Here is a 10873-nt window from a genome sequence, read left to right as displayed (position 1 = left end):
CATCTGAGCACCATCAAACTGGTTGGAAACCATCTGAGCACCATCAAACTGGTTGGAAACCATCTGAGCACCATCAAACTGGTTGACCCACTGTGTGAAGGTGTTGTTTATAACACTGAGTTTGTTGTGACGCCTCGAACTGATTATAATGGATGAAAGATGAAACGTTTCAACAAAACGCCCCATGGGTGACTTCAGTCCGGTTCACCAATGACTTTGGTTTGGGCTATTTTCATTGCATTTATGATTCAATGCAACAAAATAAACAAATTTAAAAGGTAACAGATCACTGTAATTATTGGTTTATTTACATAATTATTTTAATCGCTGGATGTTCGGCCCCTGAGCTGCTGGCTGTCAGTAACTGTGGCCCCCTGAGCAGATTAGTTGAATAGCCCTGGTCTACCCGTTAGCAGAATATCTGAAAAATTGATTAAAATCTAGCCATTTCTGTTTTCTAAGGTAACTTTCTTCTGGAAGCCATCTTAGACTAACTTAACTTCAAACGAAAGTAAATCAATTGTAGAAATACATATGTCCAATGAATATTCAAAGAGTTTCAACTAAATTCATGCATTATTCGATGAGATATTTGTTATACAGAGTTCACTCCAAATAGGTAATAGCAAAATTTAAAACAAAGTTTAGAATCTGTAAAATATTTGTTAGGGATCCGTATCAGTTACTACCACATCACTGATATCTGTAGAGTGACTGAGCTACAGTCATTCTTGTGGGTTTTTTTTTAAGTCAACTTATGGCCAAATAATAATAATCTTAAATCAGTTTAACATCAAAGTTGATCAATTGTAGATGTTTATCCAATAATTCCTTATGGGAGTATTATAAAAATCCATTAAGTTGTTCATGAAATATAACAAACACAAACACTTGCTCAAACTCACATTAACATTAGTGTCTGCCTTTGCCTCTTGGTGGCAGGCCAAAAATAAAACTGAAGAAAATTACACAAAACTAGACATTTCTCTATCTTTACTAGAATATAACCAAAAATTATTTAGGTTTAAATTTGCTTTTCCAACTAAAGACATAGCCCCTTTAGTGCACCGATTTTAGAAAGGTGGTTTTCTCAGTTCATTTATAAAGTGTGAAGCAGATAGACGATTTCTCATGTTGATAAATCTGCATGTGTGAATCACAATTATCTCAAACCAAACTATATTTAGAAGATGTAAACTTATGTATTAATGAGTGTACACGCACAAACGAATGTATGCATAAAAACAGGATTTCTAGCTAATGTATGTGAGACAGTGGCAAAAGAATGCTGATTTAATAATCTGTCTGTTAATAATCCCATCAGGCTCCACACAGAGAACACATCTCTTGTATTGTGTTGCTATTATTAAAATAACTGATGCACACTAGATACACAATCCCTCCGACCTAGAGGGATGTTCCCCAAAAACCTCCAAAGGGGTGCATCATAATCAGATGGCCGAACACCTCAACTGCCTCCTTTTGGAACAGAGAAGCACTGCAGCTCCTCACCCTCTCTCTGAGCCCAGCCACACAAAGGAAGCTCATTTTGGCTGCTTGTTTCCTGGATCTAGTGCTTTTAGTCCTGATCCAAACCTCATGATCATAGGTGAGGGTTGGAACAAAGACAGACCAGTAAATTGAGAGCATTGCCTTTTCCACTCAACTCTTTATTTATCACGACTGATCGACCGACCGAAGCAACGCCGTCATTACTGAGGACGTGGCCCCGATCTGTCATTACATCTCCCCGTCATCTTGTGAACAAGATGTCCAGATACTTGAACTCCTCCACCTGAGGCAGATACCCACCTAACCCAGATGGGGAATTCCACCTGTTTCCTGTGAAGACCATATCTTATCAGGGTAAATCCATACACAAGTTTCTACCTTTTCAAAATAATCCCATTTCCCATTTATTTAATGCATAGTTGATGTATATTGTAACTGTTTTCATCAAATTTAGTCTTTTGTATTGTTGACAGTTCAATAACATGATCACATGTTTGACCTTAGATTTGATGTGAAGATAGGAGTTTATAATCTGTTCTATTTAAGACACTGCTGTTGTTCATTAGCATATTTTCCTTGTTGAACAGTGTTTCCCCTACCATTATACAAGCTGGGCACCCCCTGCCTCGCTGACAGAACTGAGTGCCCCGCCTACTGAACCGAACCGCGCCCCCACCCTGTCAGCACTGATGTAGCGCTAAGCTAACGGCATGCAATACAGGCGCGCTAGCTAAAAAGCTAAAGGCAGTGCTCACGTTGAACCCCCCCCGCTCAAAAACTGTCGGAACAAACAGTGCACAGCTCCGATGTGCCCCCGCCCGACAAAAATCCCAGACAAGATGAGCGCACCTCCATGACAAGTTATCTAGGGGAAACGATAAACAGTTTACAAACGTTTTGCTGTAGTTGGTTAACTGGCATAGTTGTTAGAGCTGCAGCCTCTCAGCGAGAAGGTCGCCAGATCAAATTTTGGCAGGGGGGCTTTCTGGGTGGAGTTTGCATGTTCTCTCCGTGCATGCATCAGCTTTCCCCGGGTACTCTGGTTTCCTCCCACAGACCAAAAACATGCATGTTAAGCTGACTGATAACTCTAAACTGTGCCAAGGTGTAGTGAATGGTTGTTTGTCTCGTTTGTGTCCCTGTGGTGGACTTGCGACACATCCAGTGTCCCCCACATCTCTCACAGTGACAGCTGGATATGGGCACCAGTGACCCCCGTGACCCGAAAAGGAAGAAGCTGGTATAGATAATGGATGGATGGGTAAATGGCATCTGCAACACAACATAATACCTTTTGGGGGTTGTAGAAAATAGGTGGGACTATGACATCATTGTTTTCAAAAGGTTGCAGGTTTTAGGCTGTCCACACGAGAATGCAACGGTAGAGTTTCAGGATTCCCTAACGCTTGAACTCAGTTTAAAATTTTAGTTTTTGGTTTCCTAAAATGTCATTTCTGTGTGGACCTAAGGCTGAAACAATATAAAAAAAAACACCATTAATGACAAATACATAGTACGTCTAGAATCTTAGACGTCTGGTTTACCTTTGCTTTTTTTACAACCTATATAAATTCCCATAGAAACACACACATGCAATAAATTACAAAAGTAAAGTCAAAAGCACAAACCCCAGCTTGTCATGTAAATATCCGGCAGTGTGAAACAACACCCCCCCACCCCAAACCAAGCAGCACTTCTGTCTCAGCCAGCTCACAGCAGGATCTATAATTAGATAGAGAGCTCTTTTACTGCCGGCCACATCCTCTTTTTTACTTTGACTCCTTCTCTTTCTTACCCCACCACTTTTTCTCTCTGGGTTTCTGAAACTCTTCTCAGCATCGGACTGTTTGATTTTAGGATAATGTTCAGACGGTTTTGGCACCTTTATTTGATGAAGAGCAGCCGTGTCTTGAGGGCATCTGCAGACTCAAGACTCTAATGACGCGTTCTCAGCTCCTTTTCATGTTGCACTGGGTTCACTTTTAGAACAGAAAGAGAGCGTGACTAATAAATGATGCAGTCGAGATCAGTCACAAACGACACGGTGCATCATAAAGAAAAAGCCAACAGTTCTGGTACTGAGGAGATCCATTTTTTTTTTTGTAGCGACTAAAAAGTTTCAGATGCCAAATTTCTTAACCACTGATTTACAATAATAACATCACAGCTTCTCTTATTCTTCACATTTTTCAAACGTGTCACTCTTTTAGCCCCTTTCAGTTGCAGCTGATCTTTAAAGTCCGTGCTATTAACAACAAGGATGGTAACCATGGTGACAGAGGCGGTCCAGCTGACAGGAAGTTGAGTCTATAAAAGCACAACAATGAGCAAACCGGGGTGGCTTCCTGTTTGAGAGCTCAGTTTAGACTCCCATGTCCTCCCATCTCCTTTTCTTCTTGTTTTGATGCCGCTGCCGCAGTGCCGTTAAGCCTGGCTCAAGGAAAGTTTCCTATCCAGATAACTCAGAGAGGGAAACCACTAGTGTCCCCACACACACACTTCCAAATCACTGCTCCTTCACTGAAGGTATTACTGAAAAGTGAAAAGCTCTGACGTCATTTAACGACTGATTAATGACTAAAAGAGGCCTAAAGGCAACACGCTAATGTAATGAACTCACACTTGCTTTCAAACACACCCATTATGGGAAGATGGAGCACTACTAAATAAGCTATTGACAACCCACTTAGGTTGTGCTTTATTTATTCTAGATCAGGGCTATTCAACTGAACTGCTCAGGGGGCCACAGTTACTGAACGCCAGCAGCTCAGGGGCTGAACATCCAGCAGTTTCAAGTCGTTTTGTAAATAAACCAAGTATTACAATGATTTTAAGTGTGTTTATTTTGTTGCACTGAATTTTTGAGTTAACCTGTTAAACGCATTTCAAACAATCATTCATTATTATTGGTTCAAAGCTCTCCTGACATTCCTCCATCACTGATTTGGCTGTTGTCATCTGCCAGGGCGTTCACAACTGAACTGCTGAGGTGGCGCAATAAATTACACTAGTTTTAACAGACACCTCGTTTAGTGGGCTGACCCGTTGCAGCGGTACGTCAGAGCATACGCCATATTGAATGTGGCAGATCAGCTGGTCAACGAATAAAAGGAAATGGACAGAACTTCACAAAGCACCGTTCTACAAAGTGTTTTAAGTTAATGCCTGTAATTGACACACATCAATATATTTGTAAAAGAAACAGGCACCAGTAAAGACAACATTTATAACTTTTAACGTGATTATTAAAAATGTTTACTCCTTAAATATTTAAGTTATAGCTAAGCACTAAACAAACATATATATTCTATTGAATATTTACCACTAATGTGTGTAACAATATTACTGTGGTGATAAATATAGAAATATTCATATTTAACATTTAATCTGCGTTTATAATAACCAGATTCTGAAATGTGACGTGTGGATTTTCTAAATAAAGAGCACTATTGTTCACATTTAACTGGTTTTATTTATTTATTTGTCACCAGTTGAATAGCCCTGTTCTAGATGCAAACAGTGTAAATTTGGCCTGAGCAAGTTAAAAAAAACTTCACTGAGTTAGACTTTAAAATGCTATTTCACCATCTTTCATATGCAATTACAGGAACGTGTTGACATTTTGGGATGTTCAGGATGAGCGATTTCCCAAAATTCATTCAATCTTTATTTATACAGGTTAGTCTCACTGAGCCGCAAGAACTCATTTTCAAGAGTCCCGTTTTAAAAGAAAAACACAGATTAGGTACACACAACAATAAACAGACATAAAAGCATATAAAATCAAAAATAAGTCAAAGTAGTGATATAAAACAAAGTAAACACAAGCTACATTATGAAACGGAATAAAATAAACACCTTTTTGAAAACGTTACCTTCACATGAAAACAGGAACGCAAAATCACATGCACACATACCACAGAGCTAAATGTTCAACAAATTAGAATATTTTTAACTGTCTATAAAAGAAACACGTGATCTCAGCTGGTTGTTTAGAAACTTTAATTTTAGGGAAGTGTGGTTTGAAATTTCTGCAGAAACCAGCCATGGCTGCAGAAATCTACTCTGGAAGCTAAAGTGATTCATGAATTTGTGCAAAAGGCTTCAGGATGCATCCAAAGGAGAAAAAAAAAATCCACACAGTTGCTAAATCAGCCTTGTGCAACTCAGGATCTCTATGAATAGTCCAGTACTGACAGTGGGATCACATGTTCTTTACTCTGACTTTCTGCGTTTTCTCACTCACTCAAATTGCTCATCCTACCAGTAAATGTTTCTTTAATAAACACTTATGCTGAAATTACTTTTTTGAACAAGCTATATTTGTAAAATGTGCGCAGCTGAGCAATTCTGTTGGACAAAAGGCAGATTTTTTTAAATAAAACTGCAGGCAAGTACGACTTGAAAATGTAAGATGTACTCCGGTTTCCTGCCACAGACCAAAAACATGCATGTTAGGCTGATTAGTAAATCTAAATTGTACCTAGGTGTGAGTGAGAGAGTGAATTGTAGCATTCCTTGAAAGGATGAAGACTGAACGCCTTCCATGCCAATTTTAAACAACAATCATCATAAGATGAGGCATGATGGAGTTCGACCGTCTTTTCCGTCGTACACGTCGCACCACCGTATAAGTCGCATCAGTCCAAATATGTTTAATAAATTGGGGGAAAAAACATAAATAAGTGTCTTCGATGTATAAGTCGCATCTATTATGAATTACCGCTGACAACCTGGAAATGTGGGTCGGTGTTGTACCAAAAATTAATTGGCTGCCGAATGGTGGCCGAGGGAGTGTGCACGGGAGGACTTTAATAAGAATTTAACAAGATTAAGACTTAAAACAATTATTTGTTTGCTCAAATTTATACAAAGTAGTAAAGGTGTGTCTCAGTCTAACATTTTGTAATAAATGCACTTTGACGGTCAAATCAGCTGCAATCCAAAAACCGATACACGGAAGCAGGAGCGCACAGAGGGACAACTCGCTGTGCATTTCTTCGAAATTTAACAAGATAAGCACCTAAAACAATTATTTGTTTGCTTGAAATTATAGCAAAGGTGTGTCTCAGTTGAATTTTTACTTAATAAAATGCACTTTAATGGTCAAATCAGCTTCATTTTGCCGGGGCGGCGCAGCGAAATGAAATTGATTTGACAGTTGCTCCAGGCGAGCTGGACAAAGGTGGTAGGCTATGGCAAGTCGATTGTGTCATTAATAGCCACTTTCACCTATTACATGACACAACGGCATGCCATACTAACTCGAGTGCCATCTAGCGGCTGAAAATGGTAGTGCTCAATATTTTCCATGTCAGAATGAATGAAAACGGTCAAAAATTGGTTTTATAAATATGGGAAAAAAACAAATAAGTCGCTTTGATGTATACGCTGCAAGGTATGCAAATTAGGCAAAAAGGTGCGACTTATAAGCTGGAAAAAACGGTAGTTATATTTTTGTCAAGCCTTGAAAAAAATATATAAGCAAACTCATGCTATCATATGAGATCTCACAAAACGTGTTAGCGCTCGGTGAATATGTTATGGATTATTATCATTGAATACTAAATCAATATTTTAACTCAATATCTGTATAGCTGAGAGTGTTATGGTCATTTTGGGGTTGACTAAAGTCAATTTGTTGTGGTAGCCGACTTGAATTGAATAAATTTATATGGTTAATTTAATTATTAATTGATAGTATTTCAATTATTACTTTGTGATAATTGTACTAAAATCTGTCTGGTGGTTCAAATGGTTTCGCTAACAGACAGAGGTGGTCAACAGTTAATGGGGAAATACTAACTCATATCATTGTCTTCCTCCATCATCTTGAGGAATCCACGGCTGTCACTTCCATTCAGACCCCCTTTTCTTCTGATAGCAGCTGGCTGGGCTGCAGTCAGTGGTGCAGCCATGAATGCTGCTCTGCCAGCCCACAACTGTCACCGCTTCGTTTCTATGTATACAGTCTTACCCTGCTGGTACATACTCAAGTGGAAGTTGTGTGTGACTGTCAACAAGTTTTAGAACTACTTCGCGTGTCTCAGTGTGTGTGTGTGTGTAAACTTGTGAGTGTGTGTTACAGGGACAGACAGATGAGGACTATCCTCTTAAGTGAAAACACAACACGGCGTTAAGTTAGGACACCAGAGGACCTTAAATCATCCAAGTGTCTCTGGATAAGATCTGGCTCTGAGGCTAAGGGACTGACTCTATTCTCTCCTATCGTACAAGGAAAAAGAAAATCACAAAACGCATCAGATACATAAAATCATACCGTATATATTAAAAACAAACAAAGTTATTTGTTAATGATTTGGACACGTACACAATTAAATTGGTAATGACTTGTGACAGAAAGGTAAGATTAGCACTTTCAAATTTTGATGCCGATGCCTAAACAGTGAAGCATCCGTATTAAAAGCACAGCTTTGGAATAAAACACGCAGATTATTTACGAAAACGTGCAGATTGATCGGGAATGGTGTGCGTGTAACCTTTGGTGGCGGTTGGTTGTACAACAGAACTTTCACAACCAGTGGGATTTTAGCAAAACAGACCCCGGCCTTCTTCGAACCTCTCTAACTGGAGCGTACATCAACTTTCTGCAACCTGTTTAAGCTTTAAACAATGCTTTTACAGTGAACTTTATAAATATGGATTGGCATTTTGGGATCTTTTATGGTTTTTACGCAATCACTTTTTTTTTTTTCAAGCAGACACAGATATGTGGTTACCATGGTGATCATAACGAGCCACTGGGCAGCATCTGCAACTTGTTGATATGGACTCTTCTTCCACTTGATCTTATCTTTTTTATCTTTTGCTTCTATTTTGCAGAGTTTGTGAGAAAATTAAGAAGCAATTACATATTTAAAAGTTACGGCCCGGTGGCACGGTGGCTCAGTTGGTAGACCTTTTGCCTCTTAGCGAGAAGGTTTGCCAGTTCAAATCCCAGCCAGGGGCCTTTCTGGGTGGAGTTTGCATGTTCTCTTTGTGCATGCATGGGTTTTCTCCGGGTACTCCGGTTTCCTCCCACAGACCAAAAACATGCATGTTAGGCTGATTGGTAACTCTAAACTGACCCTAGGTGTGAGTGAGAGAGTGAATGGTTGTTTGTCTCATTTGTCTCTGTGTCCCTGTGATGGACTTGCGACCTGTCCAGGTCGCCGCCTCTCGCACAGTGATAAATGGTTATGGCCACCAGTGACCTCCGCGACCCGAAAAAGAAGTGAGTAAAAGATAATGGATGGACGGATGGAAGCTTACGGCCCTTCTGCAGGGGTCGCCACAACAAGCATAAAAGATCTGGTCACTTTGTTTTTAAACACCTGATGCCCTTCCAGATACAACCTGGGCTCAAACCTGATGCTTCAGGATTACAAGACTGCAGCTCTGACCACTGATGAAAGGCTCTGAAAGTCCTAAAAAAAATCTGGTTACGTTGTTCTGATCTCCGTGCAAATATCAGCTTTTTCCTTTAATCAAAGAAAATTATTTTCTGGTTCGGCAAAATAACATTCACATTCCTCCAATGTATCACATCTGTGGTACCGTGAATGATATCATACCCGCTTGTACATGAAATATACTAACTGTTAAAGAGAGTGGCGAACTGCAAATAATGAGGCTACGATAATGAAAAAAGTGCCACACACCGCCTGGCTCCTTTATTTTTAGAACTCAGTGACCAAAAGGTTGTTGACGCCCACTTTTAACTGAACACCTGAGAAGTTTTGTTGCTGCATCTTGCACAGTTTCAACCATGTTGAGGAAAACTGGCTGCAGACACAATTACAAAAATTAATACAGTAGTTGCAACTGTGTTGTATCTTCCTGTGCCAACATGCTTTGACAAGCAAATGACAAAGAACATTTCATCATACGAAGCATACAAAACAAACAAAGACTCACAAGATGGTACTTCATCTAAATTATCTGGGGAGAGCATCATCGGTTCAGTAAGTTTGCACTTGTAAAACAAAGCACCGTGTTTTCTGCTGTATAAGTCGCATCAGTCCAAAAATGTCTACTAAAGTGGAAAAAATCCATAAACATGTTGCTTCGCCGTATATGTTGCATCTATTATGTGTCACCACTGACAACCCGGAAATGTGGGCTGGTGCTATGCCAAAAGTCGATTGGCTGCCAAATAGCGGCCAAGGGGGCGTGCATGTGAGGATTTTAACAAGAATTTAACAAGATTAATACTTAAAAACAATTATTTGTTTGCTTGACATTATAGAAAAGGTGTGTCTCAGTCTAACTTTTACTTAATAAATGCAATTTAATGGTCATATCAGCTGCATTTCACCGGGGCGGTGCAGTGAAATGAAGCTGGTTTGATGGTTGCTCCAGGCAGGCAACGGTGGCAGACTATGGCGAGCCAACTGTGTCATTAATAGCCACTTTTACCTATTACATGATACAACGGCATGCCATATTACTTGAATGCCATCTAGCGGCTGAAAATGGTTGTGTTTAATATTTGCAGTCAAAATGAATGAAAACTGTCATATCTCAGCCAAAAATTGGTTTATAAAGATGTCACTTCGGCGTATAAATCGCAGGGCATGCAAATTATACTAAAAAAGTGACTTATAGGTGAAAAATACGGTAATAGCTGCAACTGTGTTGTACCTTCCTGTACCAACATCATGCTTTGTGATTGTTGCGATTACAGCAAATGACATGCAAAACACATTTCATTATACGAAACATACAAAACAAACATAGACTCACAAGATGGCACTTCAACTAATTATCTGGGGAGAGCATCGTTGGTTCAGCAAGTGTTTTTTTTGTTTGTTTTTCGTGAAACAAAGTAATAGGCAAACTTTTAATTTTGAAGAAACTAACAAAATGTGTAAAAGTCTGCACCATAATGTGGGTCAGTCCATCAGCTGATTGAAAATTACTTAAATAGTGTACACAAAAGAACAAATACCAATATTATGATGGTCCCAAAAACATCTTGCACCAAGCAATTTCCAAATTAGAGCTTAAAAAAACACACTAAAGTGTAAAATGACTCTACAATGCCTGTAAAAGTCATCATTTATGATTCATTTACCTTGTTTTAGTGCCTGATGTCAACACAAATGATGATTCTGAGAAAACTCTTCTTGTATCTGAGGAGGCAAAACAAAATGTTTAGCATATCATTCACATAAAAGTAGTACAAATGTAAAAAAGTAAATGCATTAAACATTTTAAAGCCAATGCATGAAAAGCACTCTAGCAGCACAGCAACAAACTGAATGCAGAGCTGGCTGGAGGTTTTGTTTAGACTAAAAGTTTGTAAAAAATTTAAAAAAAAAAACCACCTGGGTCCTTATTTGCTCGAGCTGATTTATGA

At 39.2% G+C, this 10873-nt stretch overlaps 1 protein-coding gene across 1 annotated transcript in view; it reads right to left on the bottom strand.

Moving 5' to 3' along the window:
- The window catches only part of hdac7a (histone deacetylase 7a), a 54394-nt gene extending 43745 nt beyond the window's left edge, over positions 1 to 10649 (bottom strand). The window contains exon 1 of the mRNA XM_037684383.1: positions 10589 to 10649. The gene's annotated coding sequence lies outside the window, so the exon portion shown is untranslated. The remainder of the gene's footprint in view (positions 1 to 10588) is intronic.
- Positions 10650 to 10873: the final 224 nt, after the last annotated feature.

The sequence above is a fragment of the Nematolebias whitei genome, chromosome 11 (assembly GCF_014905685.2).
Source record: "Nematolebias whitei isolate Nwh7 chromosome 11, NemWhi1, whole genome shotgun sequence".
In the NCBI taxonomy this organism is placed as follows: Eukaryota; Metazoa; Chordata; class Actinopteri; order Cyprinodontiformes; family Rivulidae; genus Nematolebias; species Nematolebias whitei.
The sequence above is the reverse complement of the archived record's forward strand: the minus strand, read 5'-3'. Positions and strand labels throughout refer to the sequence as shown.